The sequence below is a fragment of the Siphateles boraxobius genome, unplaced genomic scaffold (assembly GCF_051911475.1).
Source record: "Siphateles boraxobius isolate OS27281-9 unplaced genomic scaffold, OSU_SipBor_1 41, whole genome shotgun sequence".
NCBI classification, from domain to species: Eukaryota; Metazoa; Chordata; class Actinopteri; order Cypriniformes; family Leuciscidae; genus Siphateles; species Siphateles boraxobius.
This window is the reverse complement of record NW_027509042.1, coordinates 37,037,700-37,056,711: the sequence shown is the minus strand read 5'-3', so window position 1 is coordinate 37,056,711 and position 19,012 is coordinate 37,037,700. Positions and strand designations below refer to the sequence as shown.

Here is a 19,012-nt window from a genome sequence, read left to right as displayed (position 1 = left end):
GAAAATCTGATGGCTTAGAAAACTAATAGCACCACTCTTCTCTACATGCCAGGCATCATTCAACTCTTCAGCACAACCCGTTTATGATCACGTTCAATACATAGAGGTAAGGGTCTAATAAGGTTAGAAAAAGATGGCCCTATAAAAAGGTGAAAATGGCCCAGGAAATCAATTTAAGGTGACAAATATTGTCCCTTAACGAAAAAGTTCATTTCTCTTACTGAGCACTGTAGAGAAGAAGCAAAAATACTCCCAGAAATGATTGAGATTTGTCAATATTGCACACCCTTAATTCAATGTACAGACAGCCTCAATACAGAACGCCTCTAAGCAAACACAAATTGATGAAATGCCACAAAACTCTAATGCTGATTTCATGGACACTTTCCGACCAAGTACATACAAGACACAAATGCACAATTAAACAAAAAAGCTAAATATGTGGTCTGACATATTTACGCAATTACGATATGTAAATGAGCAGGGAAGTCTTGTGTAGCATCCCTGAGGGGAAGACAGGGCAACAGGCCACAGTTCATTAGCATACTGCACTCTGTCAGCAACACTGTCCTGCTCCTCCACCCCCCTTCCCTTGTTAACATCTCCTGCCATCAATCTGGCTTTACACAAATCACTTCACGATCGATTGATGCTGCTGGTCAGCTACTGTTGTTTACTTTCGATTGACAGCAGAATTTACAGGCAAACCTAAGGCAGAATCCATATTTAATACATCGTTCATAAATCATTTATTAACGTGCAATGAAATGCAGCATATGCATGCTCGTCCTCCGGGTCTACATTCGAAGGCGTGTAAAAGCACATGCTAATCCAGATAAATGTTCCCTAATTAAACCACTTATTATGCTTATTTCACAATAGACACTAGGACAGTGAGATGAGTGTGGATTGTTTCAAAGCCAGTTTACAATGGTCCACAGGTCTGAAGCCAGCTCCTCTCTCAGCTGGTCTCCAGTTGAATACAGCCAAAAGAATACAGACCTCCCAAAGAGTTCACACATTTCACTCTCATTTTGCATATGAAGACTATGTACACTGAACCGTTTGCTATACACACGCTTACACACAAAGTTAGACATGGCTTGTTTTTGCAAAGCACTCAAGCAGTAGTGTAGTGGTGCCTGCTCATTTTGGCAGGCCAGAAGGTCTAGTAACACGTGTGTGTGTGTGTGTGTGTGTGTGTGTGTGTGTGTGTGTGTGTGTGTGTGTGTGTGTGTGTGTGTGTGTGTGTGTGTGTGTGTGTGTGTGTGTGTGTGTGTGTGTGTGTGTGTGTGTGTGTGTGTGTGTGTGTGTGTGTGAGAGAAAATCATTCCCGAACCGTTGCCAAATTCCCTCCTGATTGTTTGAGTGAGTTGTGTGAATCTAAATTCTAAATGTGTGACGTAGAGCAAAGTACTAGAATAAACCTGTGTAATGAATTTGATATAGAAATAGAAGCAACGACACTATTTATAGTATCAGATGTTACTCATTAATACAACACTGCTCCGTTTATAATGCCACGTCTAATCAAATTAGAAGATCTAAGTACCACCAACTAGGCAACTGTTGTAAAGTCAGAGGTCTTCCTTCATACATGAAGGTTTCTGGATTCAATTAGACTGCATAATATTATAATTGGGATGTCAATTTAATTCTAACATTTATAAACCACCCTGCCCAGGATCTACATAGTTCATCTTACATGTCATACAGGTGATTGGTGACGAACATGAATCAGAACTCACCCTGGGTTGTAGCCTATAGAATGCAGTTAGAATGGCCCTAAAATTCAAGATATCAGTGAAAAAATGCCCCAGTATGAGTTTATCTTATATTTATATCATGATATTAAGCAATATCACATAAGTAACAAGTATATTGATTTCATACAACAGTTCAATAAATGAGAAGTTAATATTGTTATATTTTAGAAACAATATTGTCTGATTTTACACAATTTTACTAACGAAAATTGCCTATTACCCATAAAGCCAGAGCAGAACGGTTTCAGAGGTTGAACAGAGGTGCATATGGGTCAAGTTTATTTCTTGAAGAAAAAAAAAAAAACCTTTTAGGTTTCCAGGTTCTCTTTCATCCTCTCGTGTTCGAGATCCACCTATAGGAAGGGCATCCGCACCTGACCTCTGCAGAAGCATCAAATTGCACCAAGTCTGGCCTGACAGACAGAAGCGCATGTCCAATGCCCGATAAGGGAGCCGCCCCTTGCCAAGTGTATTCGCTTCTCGCAACCTCTTTGCTTCGCAGCTCTACGTTTTTTTGCTGACTTCACCACAGTCAACAGGAGGAAATATCTATTTCGATCAGCCTCCGCCAGCCGTGATTGTCATAAGGTTGCGTTTAGTTACGATTTATGGTTGCAAGCCACCCACACTCGCTACCTGGATTTGCTCAGGCTGCCCGCCTGTTTATTAGCTTTCACCTATGGATCATAAGCTCTCCGGTCCTGCTAACCCATCGGTCGCCCAGTCGCGTGCATGCCCTGCCGCCTGCGGTTCACTCATTGCCGCGAGGGATACCCATCCCTTCTGTGTGGTATGCATGGTATTAAAGCACGCGGAAGAAGCGCTTTCAATTCCTGAGAACTGCAGCCATTGCCTTGCCCTGCCGAGGAAGCTTCTTCGACATAGACTCAAGGTTGCGTCCACCCAAAGCAGGGACGAACAGTACGATTTGGACGCTGGAGTAGGTGAAAGCGTTGCAGCTCCGGGGACTTCCCTGAGCATGCCTACTCTCAGTTGGGCTGACCAGTATAACGAGGGCCTACTTGGGGAAATCCTTCCCGGTATTTCCTCGCTCGACTATGAGCCGCCCGGCTCAGGCAAGGACCCTGCTATACTTGATGGCTCGGACGACGAGGAAACCATCCCCTCCGCCCAAGCTCCCCCGGTTACCAGCTCGGCTACACTGCCGCACGCTGTCCTTCTCGAAGAGTGTGAGCGAGCGGCCGCTTGTCTCGGCATGGAATGACCTGCCATCCAGAAAGCCGCCAACCAAGAGAGGGATGTGTATGACGGCAAACTCCTAGGTCCAAGTAAGCAGCTCATGCCTGTCCTCCCCATGTGCGCTAAGCACATGCGACACTATTGGAAAGACCCGCTAGATCTTAAGTATGGCTTGGCGGGTCTGGAGGTTAATGATATGGCAGTGTGTGGCATGGGTGACCCTCCCACCATTGAGCACTCAATTGTCAGACACCTTAACCCCTCGCAGGGAGGGTTACTAAGCCAGCTGTCCATAATAAGATGGACCGCTTCTCAGCATCAGTCTTCCAGGCCTCGTACAAGGCCTCAGCTCTCGCGGTACAGGCTCTAAATGTTTCCTCCCTCCTCTCGGCATACCAGACTGAGATGTTCACACTCTGGCTCAATCTCTCTGCTCTGCCCGACAGCGAGAAAAGACGTATAGCAGGAGCCCCAGTGGAACCAGGCCAGGCTCTTTTTGGCCTCTTTTTGGCCCTGCTGTTGCCCTTATGCCACAACAGAGCGATGAAAAAAAGGAGGATGAGGTGTTTAAACTGTGCCTGCCTAGAAAGGCCACTCCACATCAGCCCCCCTCACGGCCCCCTGAGGCCCCGGCCACAGGATGGCTGTACCATAACACAGCCAGACCCAAGGCTTGCAGCAGCCCACCCAGCAGCCTAGCCAGAACCCCAACCATCCTCCTAAGCCCTGGAGTAACTCGTCTTTCGCTGCAGCCACAGAGCCCACCCACTCTACCCCGTCGGACGGGAAGAGGAAGAGGTCTACCTGATGTTCAGCTCCAGGGGCTTCTTGGTCCAGGTTTTCGGGCACCAGCTCATTGGACACAAGTTTGAGGCAGTGCGAGCGGTGCCTCCGCATCAATGGCATCAGGTTTTTTACTCCTCTTATTTCCTGATTCCAAAGAAGGAAGTTCCACACAGGACGTTTCTTCGTTTCGCCTTCCAACGCATATGTTACGAATACACAGTGCTTCCGTTTGGTCTAGCACTCAGTCCAAGAGTGTTCTGTCTGTGTGCAGAAGCGGGGTTAGCCACGCTGAGAATAGCGGGGCTCAAAATCCTGACTTACATAGGCATTGGCTGATTATAGCCGATTCGAGAGAGATCATCATGCAAAAAACTTCACGTGTGCTCGCTCACATCACAGTGCTCGGCTTCAGAGTGAATGTGAGCAAGAGCAATTTCACTCCCGCGCAGAGGCTTATTATTCTGGGTCTGGAGCTGAATTCGGTTACAATGCGCGCGCGTCTCTCACAAAAGCGCGTTCTCTCCTTAATGAATTGCCTCTCACAATTCAGAGAAGGAACGAGAGTACATTGTCAGGCATGTCTCAGGCTACAGGGTCTTAGGACTGCAGGCTATACATGTCCTGCCTTTGGGCCTTCTGAGAATGAAGGCGTTCATGAAGTGGGTTTTATCTCTTCATCTCAGCCCTTTAAGCAATCTCCGCCACTCTGTCACAGTAGCGCTGCGCCACTGGCGGAACGCAGAGTTTTACGCACATGGGACCCCTTTCGGGGCGATTATGCTGTGGAAAGTGGTAACAACAGACACATCCTTAACAGGATGGGGAGCCACGCAAGAGGGCAGAACAGTGAATGGTGTGTGGCCAAGCACACTTCACTCAGCCCATATAAATTATTTAGAGCTCCTCACTGTGTGGAAGGCTCTGAATCACTTTCTGCCCCGCTTGCAGGGGAATCATGTGCTGGTGCGCTGCGACAACACGACAGCTGTAGCATATATCAATCACCAGGGGGGGATGGACTCCTCCAAGCTGCATGCTCTTGCTCACAGGCTGTTAGTATAGAGCAGGCAGCACTTCCTGTCGTTACGGGCGACTCCTGTCCCGGGCATATTGAACAGGGGCGCAGACCTCTTGTCAAGGGGAAACCCTCTCTACGGGTACTGGCGCCTCCATCCTCAGATAGTGGGTCTACTGTGGAGGAGGTTTGGCCAGCCAACCGTAGATCTCTTCGCCTCACGCGAAAACACCCATTGTCCTATGTTCTTCTTGCTACAGGACGAGGACGCTCCCCTTGGGGTGGACGCACTGGCCCATCCATGGCCCAACGTGCTGCTCTACGGATTTCCTCCCCTTTGCCTCATAACGCCGTCTCTGGCCAGGGTGAGGGAACGGAACTTGACCATGATTTTGAGAGCTCCCAGGTGGACTAAAGCACCATGGCTCTCAGAGATTATCCTTCTGCTGTATGCCCAGCCGTGGCCCCTCCGACTTCACACAGAACTTTTGTCCCAAGCGAATGAGGAAATTCATTCGCTTTGGACACCCGCACCAAGATAGGGTGGCCCTCTGGGCCTGGCCCGTGAGAGGGCCAACTTAAACACATTGGGGCTCCCCCCACGTGTTGTGGCCACCATTCAGTGTGCCAGACCCTCTTCGACAAGGTCCCTTTACGACTGTAAGTGGCGTGTGTTCGAAGAGTGGTGTGAAGGGCTACGGTTAACATCATATCAGTGCTCAAGCACTGACATTTTATGCTTTTTGCAGGACCTTATGGATAAGGGAAGATCCTTTTCCACTATTAAGGTCTATTTAGCGGCTATAGCTGCATGTCATGTGGGGTTCGACAGAGCTACAGTGGGGCAACATCCCCTTATTCGTAGGTTTATGAAGGGCGCACGCTGCTCTCTTCCAGTCCTCAGGAGAGCAGTTCCTGAGTGGGACCTCTCCATGGTGCTGGATGCAATGTCTCAACAGCCGTTTGAGCCCCTGGGAAGTATTTCCCTTAAGAATTTCAAATCAAATCAAATCAAAATCAAATCAAATCCCCTTTATTGTCACACAACATACACAAGTGCAACAATGGGTGAAATTCTTAGGTGCAGTTCCGAGCAACATAGCAGTCATGACACAATGTGACGTATAACAATTTACAGCAAACATCAGATTTACCCATCTAATGTGCGCACAATTACTCACAGTACCATATACACTAACAAAACAATACACAATATACAATGTACAATATACAATAAACAACACTATACAATATACAACAATATACAATATACAGAAATAGGTATTTATACATACAATAGATACACAAGGTGGAAATATATATATATATATATATATATATATATATATTTAATATGCAGTAGGTTATGTTGTGCTGTGCTGACAGTTAGAAGGTTTATGTTTATTGATCATGAGGGATCAAGAGTTTAGAAATCTAATTGCTTGTGGGAAGAAGCTGTCATGGAGTCGGCTGGTGTGTGTCCTGATGCTGCGGTACCGCCTGCCTGATGGTAGTAGTGAGAGCAGCCCATGGCTCGGGTGGCTAGAGTCTCTGATGATCCTCCGAGCTTTCTTCACACACCGCCTGGCATATAGACTCACCTAAAGGATTATTAGGAACACCATTCTAATACTGTGTTTGACCCCCTTTCGCCTTCAGAACTGCCTTAATTCTACGTGGCATTGATTCAACAAGGTGCTGAAAGCATTCTTTAGAAATGTTGGCCCATATTGATAGGATAGCATCTTGCAGTTGATGGAGATGTGTGGGATGCACATCCAGGGCACAAAGCTCCCGTTCCACCACATCCCAAAGATGCTCTATTGGGTTGAGATCTGGTGACTATGGGGGCCATTTTAGTACAGTGAACTCATTGTCATGTTCAAGAAACCAATTTGAAATGATTCGAGCTTTGTGACATGGTGCATTATCCTGCTGGAAGTAGCCATCAGAGGATGGGTACATGGTGGCCATAAAGGGATGGACATGGTCAGAAACAATGCTCAGGTAGGCCGTGGCATTTAAACGATGCCCAATTGGCACTAAGGGGCCTAAAGTGTGCCAAGAAAACATCCCCCACACCATTACACCAACACCACCAGCCTGCTCAGTGGTAACATGGCATGATGGATCCATGTTCTCATTCTGTTTACGCCAAATTCTGACTCTACCATCTGAATGTCTCAACAGAAACAGACACATTAGACCAGGCAACATTTTTCCAGTCTTCAACTCTCCAATTTTGGTGAGATCTTGCAAATTGTAGCCTCTTTATCCTATTTGTAGTGGAGATGAGTGGTACCCGGTGGGGTTTCTGCTGTTGTAGCCCATCCGCCTCAAGGTTGTGCGTGTTGTGGCTTCACAAATGCTTTCCTGCATACCTCGGTTGTAACGAGTGGTTATTTCAGTCAAAGTTGCTCTTCTATCAGCTTGAATCAGTCGGCCCATTCTCCTCTGACCTCTAGCATCAACAAAGCATTTTCGCCCACAGGACTGCCGCATACTGGATGTTTTTCCCTTTTCACACCATTCTTTATAAACCCTAGAAATGGTTGTGCGTGAAAATCCCAGTACCTAAGCAGATTGTGAAATACTCAGACTGGCCCGTCTGGCACCAACAACCATGCCACGCTCAAAATTGCTTTAATCACCTTTCTGTCCCATTCTGACATTCAGTTTGGAGTTCAGGATATTGTCTTGACCAGGACCACACCCCTAAATGCATTGAAGCAACTGCCATGTGATTGGTTGATTAGATTATTGCATTAATGAGAAATTGAACAGGTGTTCCTAATAATCCTTTAGGTGAGTGTATATCCTGGAGGGAGGGAAGCTCACCTCCGATGATACGGCTGGCAGTGCGCACCACCCTTTGCAGGGCTTTGCGGTTACGGCTGGTAGTATTGCCATACCAGGCAGTGATGCAGCCAGTCAGGATGCTCTCGACAGTGCTGGTGTAGATCTGTGTGAGGATGTGGCGGTTCATTCCAAACTTCCTCAGCCGTCTCAGGAAGAAAAGGCGCTGATGAGCTTTCTTCACGACGGCCTCAGTGTGGACGGACCATGTGAGTTCCTCTGTGATGTGGACACCGAGGAACTTGAAGCTGCTGACTCTCTCCACCGGTGCTCCATTGATCGTGATGGGGCTGTGATCTCTGCCGTTCCTACTGAAGTCGACCACTAGCTCCTTGGTTTTGCTGATGTTGAGGGAGAGGTTGTTCTCCTGACACCAGTGTGTCAGAGTGAGCACCTACTCTCTGTAGGCCATTTCATCGCTGTCGGTGATCAGACCTACCACCGTCGTATCATCAGCAAACTTGATGATGGTATTGGACCTGTGAGTTGCCACACAGTCATTTGTGTACTAAGAGTACAAGAGTGGGCTAAGAACACAGCCCTGTGGGGCTCCAGTGTTGAGGGTCAGTGATGAAGAGATGTTGCTGCCCATTCTAACCACCAGGCGTCTGTTTGACAGGAAGTCCAGGATCCAGCTGCACAGCAAGCTGTTTAAGCCCAGAGCCCGGAGTTTCACATCAAGCACGGAGGGCACTATGGTGTTGAATGCTGAGCTGTAGTCTACAAACAGCATTCTCACATATGTGTTCCTCTTTTCCAGGTGGGAGAGAGCAGTGTGTATTGTAGATGCAATACCATCATCAGTGGAGCGGTTATTGCGGTATGCAAACTGCAGTGGGTCCAGTGAGGGAGGTTGAACAGAGCAGATGTAATTTCTGACTAGTCTCTCAAAGCATTTACTTATGATGGGGGTCAGAGCAACAGGACGCCAGTCATTTAAGCAGGTGATATTGGTTTGCTTCGGTACAGGTACAATGATGGACGTTTTGAAGCATGTGGGGACTTACAGACAAGGAGAGGGACCGATTGAAAATGTCCGTAAAAACACCAGCCAGTTGGTTTGCGCACTCTCTGATGACGCGGCACGGAGAGTGTACTAACCTCTGTAGCTTCAGCCGCGAGAACTCTCTCCGCAAGGGGGGTGTTAGTTCCCTCAAAACGAGCATAAAAAGTGTTTAGCTCATCTGGGAGAGTGGCAGCGTTGTTCACTGTGGAGTTTGTGTTTCCTTTGTAGTCCGTAATGATATTAATTCCCTTCCACATTCTTCTAGAGTCGGTGGTGTTGAGCTGACCTTCAATCTTGTCCCTGTATTGGCGTTTTGCTGCACTGATAGTTTTTCAGAGGGCATAACTTGCTTGTTTTTGCTCCTCCGCACTCCCGGAATTAAAAGCGGAGGTCCGCGCATTGAGTGCAGCACAAATATCGCTATTAATCCATGGTTTCTGGTTCGGGTTAATCCGTATTGTTTTGGTCGGAACAACGTCTTCAACGCACTTCCTGATGAAACATGTTACGCTATCAGCGTAAACCTTGATGTCGTCATCAGAGGCCGACCGGAACATCTCCCAGTCCGCGTAATCAAAACAGTCCTGTAGCATAGAGTCTGATTGGTCCGACCAGCACTGGATCGTTCTGAGGGTGGGTATTTCCTGTTTCAGTTTCTGCCTGTAAGCGGGCAGAAGGACAACGGAAGAGTGGACCGATTTGCCAAAAGGTGGGCGGGGGAGGGATTTGTAGCCATCCCGGAAAGGGGAGTAGCAATGATCCAAAACCCAGCCACCTCGTGTGTTAAAGTTTATGTGTTGGTGGTATTTTGGTGCTATTTTCTTTATTTGGCTTTGTTAAAGTCCCCAGACACAATGAACGCGGCCTCAGGGTACGTGGTTTCCTGCTTGCTTATTTCCCCATACAGTTCCTTTAGTGCCCAGTCTGTCTCGGCTCGTGAGGGAATGTACACAGCTGTGATAATGACCGCTGTGAATTCACTCGGTGGCCAGAATGGTCGACACAGAAGCATGAGAAATTCCAGATCAGGAGGGCAGAAAGACTTGATAGAATGTACGTTCCTCTGATCACACCAGGATTGTTGATCATAAAACATACAGCCCCGCCTCTGCTTTTACCTGAGAGGTCTTTAGCTCTGTCCGCTCGGTGCATGGAGAACCCCGCGGTTTCGATGGCCGAATCTGGAATCTCAGCAGACATCCAAGTTTCTGTAAGGCAGATAATGCAGCAGTCCCTCGTCTCCCGTTGGAAAGAGATCCGCACTCTCAGCTCACAGAGCTTGTTGTCTAGAGACTGAACGTTTGCTAGCAGAATACTGGGAAGCGGGGGTCGATTTGCGCACCGTCTTACTCTAACGAGAACGCCAGCTCTTCTTCCCCTTCTCCGGCTGCGTTTCCACGGCCGAGCTGCCCAGACAAAGGGCTCCACTGCCTTGTTTGTAAACAGCGGGGCATCATTGAAGAAATGAAAGTCCAGTTTTCGGTGTTCGATTGCCGAACCAATGTCCAAAAGTGTTTGTATGTCATACTCAATAAGACAGCCAACATCCAAGACATAAAACAAAATAACTGTAAATAGAACAAACAAAAAACTGCAATGTTGTGACGGAGCTCGCAACGCAGCAGCCATACTCAGCGCCATCTTGAGTCCTACCACTCAAAGAATTGAAAGAATTTGTCTTTCAAGACAGCTCTGCTCCTGGCCTTGGCATCTGCCAGGCGGGTCAGTGATCTGCATGCACTCTCTGTTCATCCCTCGTGCACTAAATTCTCTCTCAGTGGAGATAAGGTTTTTCTCAGGCCCAACCCGGCCTTTATGCCAAAATGATTCCCGGCATTCACGTGTGAGGGGATTGAGCTTTCCACGTTTCACCCAGCTCCTGTCTCCTCCACAGAGGATCAGAGGTTGAATGCTTTGTGTCCTGTACGTGCCCTGCGGGCATACTTAGACAGAACACGCTCGCATCTCTTGGGGCCCCCCACACTCAGGGAACCCCATTTCCAATCAACGCCTTTCTATCATAGGGAGTGCAGCCTCCAGAGGGCATCAGAACTCACTCATCTAGAGGTGTGGCTGCCTCTTGGGCTCTATTTAAGGGAGTCTCTTTGCAGGACACATTTGCCGCTGCAAGCTGGGCCTCTGCCTATACGTTTGCCAGATACTACCGGCTCGATGTCACCAGAACCCCGGTAGCTCATTCTGTCCTGGGTGTTGGCTCTTTGTAGCTTTGTGCTCTTAGGCCCTCCACCCCTCTTTAAGTCTGGGCTGCTTTGTCCAGCACTTTCAAAATCACTAAGCATCTTTCTAATCTGCACCTGGCACCATATATTCACCATTATGTGTGTGGTCAGGTTTATTCATGAATGCATGTTACCATATGCTATTCTTTGTTGCTTATGTGTCTTCCTCACTTTGTGCTTTGGGTTCCTTGAGACGTGTCATGCATCGCCTTTCTAGGTGACCGTCTTCTGGCTTTCAGGGCCTCATTGTAGTGTATTGGGCAATCGGGGAGCTGTCCATATCTCCTGTAGGTGGATCTCGAACACGAGATGATTAAAGAGAACAATAGGTTACTGATCGTAACCCCGGTTCTCTGAAACGTCGAGTGGAGAGATACACCAAGTTTGCTCCGCTTGCTGCACGAGAAGCGAATATGTGACCCGTCACAGAAACCAGGGACACAAGTCGGCAGCACAACTTTCGAGCAAAATGAGAAAGAAGAGTTTTTTTTTCAAAATTGGTGATTTCCAATTTTTTGCAGATTCTGTTAATTGAAATCACGAAGAAGCCTCTCCATGTTTGAGATAGCAGTATTGGTATATTTAAAAGCTTACATTTTGAGGTTGAAATCGGCTTGTTTTTGGAGATTCTAGCATGCAGTAGGGGCGTGGCGTGTCATTGTCTGTGTGTATTTCCATACTGAATAACCCGGCGCTTTTGCCCCCACCCTCCAAGTGAACCGCATGGCTACTTATTATGCTGTGCTCTGGCCGGCTCTATCTGATATCAAAATTCAATGAAGATGGATGCCGCAAAGATTGTCGCAGACGAGCTGAGCCGTCTGGCAGTTACACCGAAAATGTTTTCGCCGCACTTCGTGGGCTCGGGAAACTGAACTGGAGGTATGGGCGCGGCGCGCGCGCCCTCAGTGCTTGAATACGGCGGCTCGGCTCGCTGACAGCGGTGGCTGGCTGTTTCATATGTGACGTCCCGATTACTTTGAATGGGGAACGTTTTGTGAACAGGGAACAGAGTTAATGGACTGGCAACAATCTCCATAGAACATGAACTGGCACAGAGAATCGAAATAGAGGATGCAGTTAAGACCTTTGCTGCGATGAAGGCCTGCCGTGCGCGTTTCTGAAATGTAAGTTAAGCTTCATTTTCTCTTTAGTCGTTATTTAAGATGCTGAACCTGCTGATGATATAATGTGCTTGCGGACATTTCATTTGTGTGTGTATACACGCACATAAGAAAGTGGTGTAAAGAGATTTGCAACAGTAATTTGAGGAGGTGAAATTTGATTATTTGGAAAATTCCTGTCATGACTGCTTAAAGAAAAATGCCAGCAGGCATTTGCCTCCTGCATAAACTTTAATATTGTTGACATTTTGGGCACACAAGCGTTGCGCACTATTTGCGTTATATGTAGGCCTATGGCTTATTGGTCTTTGTGTGTTGTTGCTGGTTTTGCGTTATATGTATATGGCATATTGGTCTTTGGGTGTTGTTGCTGGTTTTGCGTTATATGTATATGGAATATTGGTCTTTGTGTGTTTTTGCTGGTTTTGCGTTATATGCAGGCTATATGGCATATTGGTCTTTGTGTGTTGTTGCTGGTACGTTGCAAATAGAGGGGCAGCACAATTGTTTTTCGCCTAGTGCGGCAGAAGTGCACTCATTTGAAGTGCAAAAAAAGCTGTAAAGCACAGGGGGGAGCTTTACAAGGGGTATGGCTTATCTAAATGAGATGTAAATGAGCCCTATTGTCACTCCCAGCAGCAGAGACATGTGAGAACTGCACAATCTTTAGAGGTCGTTTTCTCATCTTTGAGCTTTTTTAAGTGCCTACTTTAAAATGGCCACAACTTCTCCAAATATTATCAGATTTCCACATGTTACACATCGTTGGAAAGCTTGGAGATTACACTTTCGGAATCTATGAATAACTCAAAATGCCCCAGAACCGACTTGTGTCCCTATTTTCCGTGACCGGTCACATATACGCTCACGGAGGTAAGATAGCGCGTGCAAGTGTTTTATACACTTGGTAAGTGTATAAAAATGACCAAAAAATATATAGGTAAGTGTATATTGGTAAGTGTATAAAAATGTCCTTACCGGGCATTGGACACGCGCTTCTGTCTGTCAGGCAAGACTTGGTGCAATTGGATGCTTCTGCAGAGGTCAGGTGCCGATGCACTCCCATAGGTGGATCTCTCCACTCGATGTTTCAGAGAGCCGGGGTTACGATCAATAACCTATTGTTTTATTGGGACTTGGGGCACACTGTATACTCTATCCCTTAACCATACCCCTACCCATCACAGACAACACTTTTTACATGATTTATAAGGAATTTTCCACAAAAATGTCCCCACAAGGTCAAAAATGCTTTGTTGGGACATTTGTACACACACACACACACACACACACACAGACACACACACACACACACACACACACACACACACACACACACACACACACACACACACACACACACACACAGACACAGACACAGACACACACACACACACACACACACGAATGAAAACCTCTTTTAGGAACTTTTTTAAAAGTGCATAATGGAGACTTATTCTAATTCGAACAGTAACCTGTAATTTAAGCAGATTTTAAAAGGAATATTTATCCATCCATTTCTTACTATATATTTATTCATCTTATATATTTATTTTAGATTTTAGTTTTATTTATTTTAAATGGCCAAAAGGTTAGAATTTCAATACAAATATCTTTATTTTTTACTGTAAATTTCCAATATAATCGTTCCAGCTAGGTATACTGTTTGAGAACGAAGTAAAAAATAATAAATCAAATATTAGAGCAATTCAGACACAAGAACTCCTTTATTTCTCTGCGTCTCCCCATATCTCTCCATTTCCTCTTTAAATTCTCCCGTCTCCATATCAATCCTATCTCTCAGACTGTGATAATCTCATTGGTCTTATTCAGCTCTTGTCTTTTTCATTTTCTAGACGCTGAAATCTATTTGCATGCTAAAAAGCTCGTGAACACCATTCCCCCTCCCCCTGTCCACACTTCCATCTCCTTTCATCAAATGACCTTGTTCATCTACATATAGCTTATGAAATAAAAGTAAATACCATTGTAGTACACAAACTCACGCTTTTTAATCAGTATCATGTGCTTGTATGTGTGTGAGTGACAGACAGAGAAACAGCCTGAAAAATATAGTGAGAGATATGAGAGAGGGAGAATGCATCCATGTATGGAGGAGTGTGAAAAAAGAGGGGGAGGTGGAGAAGAGGACGTCTGACATGGAGCAAGAAAGAGAGCAAGACAGAGTAAGATACAAGCAAAATAACATGAGTGATCGGTAGCCTCAGAGAAGAAAGAGTGTGTCACTCAGTCATATAGAAAGAGAGACAGACAGGGTGAAGCCCGGAGTTCCACAGACAGCTCTGATCCTGGAAACTGAGGGGTCAATTCAGGGATTGTCCTATTGGATTGTCAATTCATAGAAAACTACAACCCAGTAGGGGCCAAGCTGACTATTAACCTTAGTTTATGTATCAGGCAGGTATCTTCAAGTGAATATTTTAAATAAAACTAACCTTAACCCTAACAACATAAATGAAACTAATAAATAAATAAAAACACTAATAAATAAATAAATCCAAATAAATAAACAAACAAACGAAAGTCCACAATATTTCTCACTTTCAACTAAGATGCTTTACAACCAGTGTTGGTGAAAGTTACTTTTAAATGTAATTCATTACAATATAGTGTTAAGGCCCATTCACACCAAGCACGATAACTATAAAGATAACGATAAAGATATAATTCTAAAAATCGTTCTCCATATTAAAGAATAACAGAGTTCACACCACAACTATAACGATAAAGATATGAGGAACGTCGAGGTACAAAAAAATCATCCACTAGTCAAACCCCCTTTTCAAGGATACGTTAAAAAAGATGGATATATGGAAAGCAATCGGTCGTATCCTGGGAATAAATGGTGATAAGTATTAACGATGAGATATTATGCAGTTTAGCATAGTGTAACAAAATTACCTCAGGTAGGCTATCCAGCGCTAGTTTTGACAACATTGCTGAAGTTGCAGTGAAAAAGGTGTTGTATACATAAAGGTGTTGACTAGTCGATGTTTTTATCCCATCATTGACTTCGTCAGCTAAATTCACTGTTAGATTAGATCGATTACACTAGACTTGATAGATTCACTGTTTAGATGCGCTCGGACTGCTGGCTGAGGACATCTGCTGGCAAAGACATGTAAAGGCAATAAGAACAGCAAAAACATATTCAATGACATGTTGTAAACAACAATTATAATAAAATTCGGATTCTCCCAACTCCTCTCGTCTTTTAAGGATATCGTGTACCCAAAAGCGCCTGTTTTTCTTTAGATGTTTTTTTGTAACGTAAAGCAGCAGCAGGTCATCCATTTTCGCTACTTTGAAACCGCAGCGTGGGCGCGCGTGCTTACAATAAAAAGACCGTTCTCTTACGAGAGGTTCTCTCGTATTGCGTAAGTTTAGCTTACGCTACGGGAAAGATTCATCTTCTCGAGATACTGAAGCCAAAAAATTATCCTTAATTTTGTATTCCTTGTCAACGCAGTGCAGCAGCTAGGAGACCTAGAGCAGGCCATCTCGCGTGCTCATTGGCTGCCCTGCGGGCAACTGCTGCAGCCTACCAGTGAGCCCGGCGTGACGTCACGCCCAATGAAGGGCGCCCGCGCCTTCATAGCGTCACAGCCCGCCAGAATGGGCGTGGCTTAGCGTATAACACTAGGGGTTGTAGGCTGACTTCCCTGATTTTCGTCTCTTCAGCGAGCTCTTCGCATCGCTGGATCTGAGAGAAGCCACCGCCGCCGTCGAACAGCAGACAGCCAGCTTAGGAGAGCGCTGAGGAAGCCGGCCGTCTTCGCCACCTTCAGCCATCCGTGCGAGCTACGCTATCCGGCGACGTATCCTTTACCTTGCTAAAACCTATTCTAAAACCTATTCTAAAAGAGCAGCGAGTGTCTTTTTTAAGACGCCTCGCACTTCCGGCTGTGAAGCGCTTCCGCTGTCGACCCTGCGGGCTCGACTCGAAGCCTTCAACACCCCCCGCCTCTCCTCACCGACGCGCAGCTGCCGCTCACGAGCCTCACTGCCGTCGCATCTGAGAATGAGCACGCGGCTAGCTCTCTTTACGTTACAAGAGAGCTACCCCGCCCTCGTGTCCCCGTTCGCGCGTCATGCAGAGCCCTCTCGAGCTCTCTGCATGACCCGGACGGGCATCATCTGTGTTACATGTAGGTCCCGTGCCCACTACTCGTGCGCGCGCCCTCGTACAAACACTGTTCCAGTTCTGCTCGACCACCGAGCACGCGGCTAGCTCTCTTTAGGTTACAGGAGAGCTACCCCGCCCTCGCGTCCCCGTTCGCGCGTCATGCAGAGCCTTCTCGAGCTCTCTGCATGACCCGGACGGGCTTGCGCGCCGCCGTCGTAATGTCTCGCCATGTCAGTCCCCTTAGATAAGGCTACTGCAGTGGTTTATTTGGCAGCCAACGAGCCGGTAATGCAACCCGCTCGCCTGCACACATCCGCCGTTCTCGCGGCGACCCAGAGAAATCTCAAGTGAGTATAATGTCAGATTAAGAATGTAAGTTACGTGCCCGCTCACGCTTACTAACAGACACATCGCCTCCGAAAAGACGTGCGTGTTTAAGTTTATTCCCTGTCAGTCCCCTTCAAACAGGCTACTGCAGTGGTTCAATTAGCAGCCAACGAGCCGGTTTGTTGACCCTCTCGCCTGCACACAAACGCCGTTTTCACGGCGACCCAGAAAAATCTCAAAAAGAGTATTTAATGTCTGGTCCGGCTCATGCCGTCGGTGTTGTAAGTGTAATGAAAGTGCCCACGCCCCAGTGTTCACCACTACACATAAGCACTCCGAACCTCGCAGAGCACACTCTCATGAAGCGCAGAAAAGCCGCTCGAGTGTTGAATGTAAGAAATGTGTCCACAAGTCTGTGCCCACTATCTGCCCGCTCTGTTACACGATCAAGAAAGCAGGTTATGAATGTAAGTCTCGTGCCCGCCAGAGTGCGTTCACGCTTGCTAACACAAACCTCCCCCCGGGCTCCGCCCGCGCGTTTAAATGTTATCACAAAACGCAAGGCATTAATAAAACGCTCCCCATCCATTATGATCGGGGCGTCAAATACACTTGTAAGTCTAGTGCCCGGGCTCACGCTTACAGGAAGCTTTTCCGCCCGGAGCGCTGCTCGCGCGTCAAAGAGTGGAAAAAAGAATGTTCCCCATCCCTTATGATTGGGACATCTCGCATAAATCAACCGGTCTCGGTTTTCAGCGAGCAGCCATTGCCCAGAACCGAGAGCGCGCGCGCCGCGCTTTCGGCTCCGGGTCAGTTTCACAAAAGAAAGCAGGTTATGGATGCAAGTCTCGTGCCCGCCAGAGTGCGTTCACGCTTGCTAACACAAACCTCCCCCCGGGCTCCGCCCGCGCGTTTTAAGTGTTATCACAAAACGCAGGGCATTAATAAAACGCTCCCCATCCATTTTGATCGGGGCGTCAAATACACTTGTAAGTCTCGTGCCCGCGCACACGCGCTTACGCTTACAGGAAGCTTTTCAGCCCGGAGCGCTGCTCGCGCGTCAAAAAATAAATAAAAAAAATTAAAAAAAAAAAGAATGTTCCCCATCCCTTATGATTGGGACATCTCATATAAATCAGCCGGTCTCGGCTTTCAGTGAGCAGCCACTGCCCAGAACCGAGAGCGCGCGCGCCACGCTTTCGGCTCCGGGTCAGTTTCACAAAAGAAAGCAGGTTATGAATGTAAGTCTCGTGCCCGCCTGAGTGCGTTCACGCTTGCTAACACTAACCTCCCCCCGGGCTCCGCCCGCGCGTTTAAGTGTTATCACAAAACGCAGGGCATTAATAAAACGCTCCCCATCCATTATGATCGGGGCATCCAATACACTTGTAAGTCTCGTGCCCGCGCTAACGCTTACAGGAAGCTTTCCCGCCCGGAGCGCTGCTCGCGCTTCAAAAAATGACAAAAGACTGTTCCCCATCCCTTATGATTGGGACATCTCACATAAATCAGCCGGTTTCGGCTTTTCAGCGAGCAGCCATTGCCCAGAACCGAGAGCGCGCGCACCGCACTTTCGGCTCCGGTTCAGTTTCACAAGCCCGCAAATGGCGGCGGTCTGAACCCGGAGGCCATTCGCCCCCTAGCGGCTCACATAGCTGCGTGGGAAACTATCCCAGGGATTTCAGAATGGGTGTTGAGCACAATAAAGCAGGGCTATACACTTCAATTCATTCGCCGTCCCCCGCGCTTTCAAGCCCGGACTGCGACGATAGTGAATGCGGAAGTAGCACACCTACTTCACGCAGAAATAGCAAAGCTGCTGTGCAAAGGGGCTATAGAAAAGGTACCGCCTTCTCTGAGCGAGTCAGGCTTTTACAGCCGATATTTTCTCGTACCCAAGAAGGACGGAGCCTTCAGACCTATCCTAGATCTGAGACATTTGAACTAAGTGCTTGCGAAAAGACCGTTCAAAATGCTTACGACCAGGAAAATCCTCACGCACGTTCGCCCGAGGGACTGGTTTATTTCTCTAGATCTGAAGGATGCCTATTTTCAGATTCAGATAGTACCCCGTCACAGGCAATTTTTGAGATTCGCCTTCGATGGTCAGGTATATCATTACACCGTCCTGCCGTTCGGCCTGTCCCTGGCACCCTGTACATTTTCAAAGTGCATGGACGCGGCGCTTGCCCCCCTGAGAAGTCAGGAGCTGCGAATAATGAACTATCTGGACGATTGGCTGATATTGGCACAGTCAGAGACAGAACTGCTATCTCACAGAACAGTGCTTCTCAGTCATCTGGAAAGCTTGAGTCTCACGGTCAACTGGACCAAGAGCTCATTACTGCCCAGCCAGTCAATTTCCTTTTTAGGAATAGCACTGGACTCGGTGACCATGACGGCTCGTTTATCGACACAGCGCGCGCGCCGTGTTCGCCATGTAAGGAACTCAGCTTTTTGGAAATATTAATAATCAATAATATCTTGTTATTATTAATTATAAATATTTGGGTCAGTTAATTGGATTAACTTGATGTGGCTGAAT

The 19,012-nt window shown here is 47.0% G+C and overlaps 1 protein-coding gene across 6 annotated transcripts in view; it reads right to left on the bottom strand.

Moving 5' to 3' along the window:
• Positions 1 to 19,012, bottom strand: part of tanc1a (tetratricopeptide repeat, ankyrin repeat and coiled-coil containing 1a) — a 98,836-nt gene that overhangs the window by 40,018 nt on the left and 39,806 nt on the right. The gene's annotated exons all lie outside the window — the stretch shown is intronic.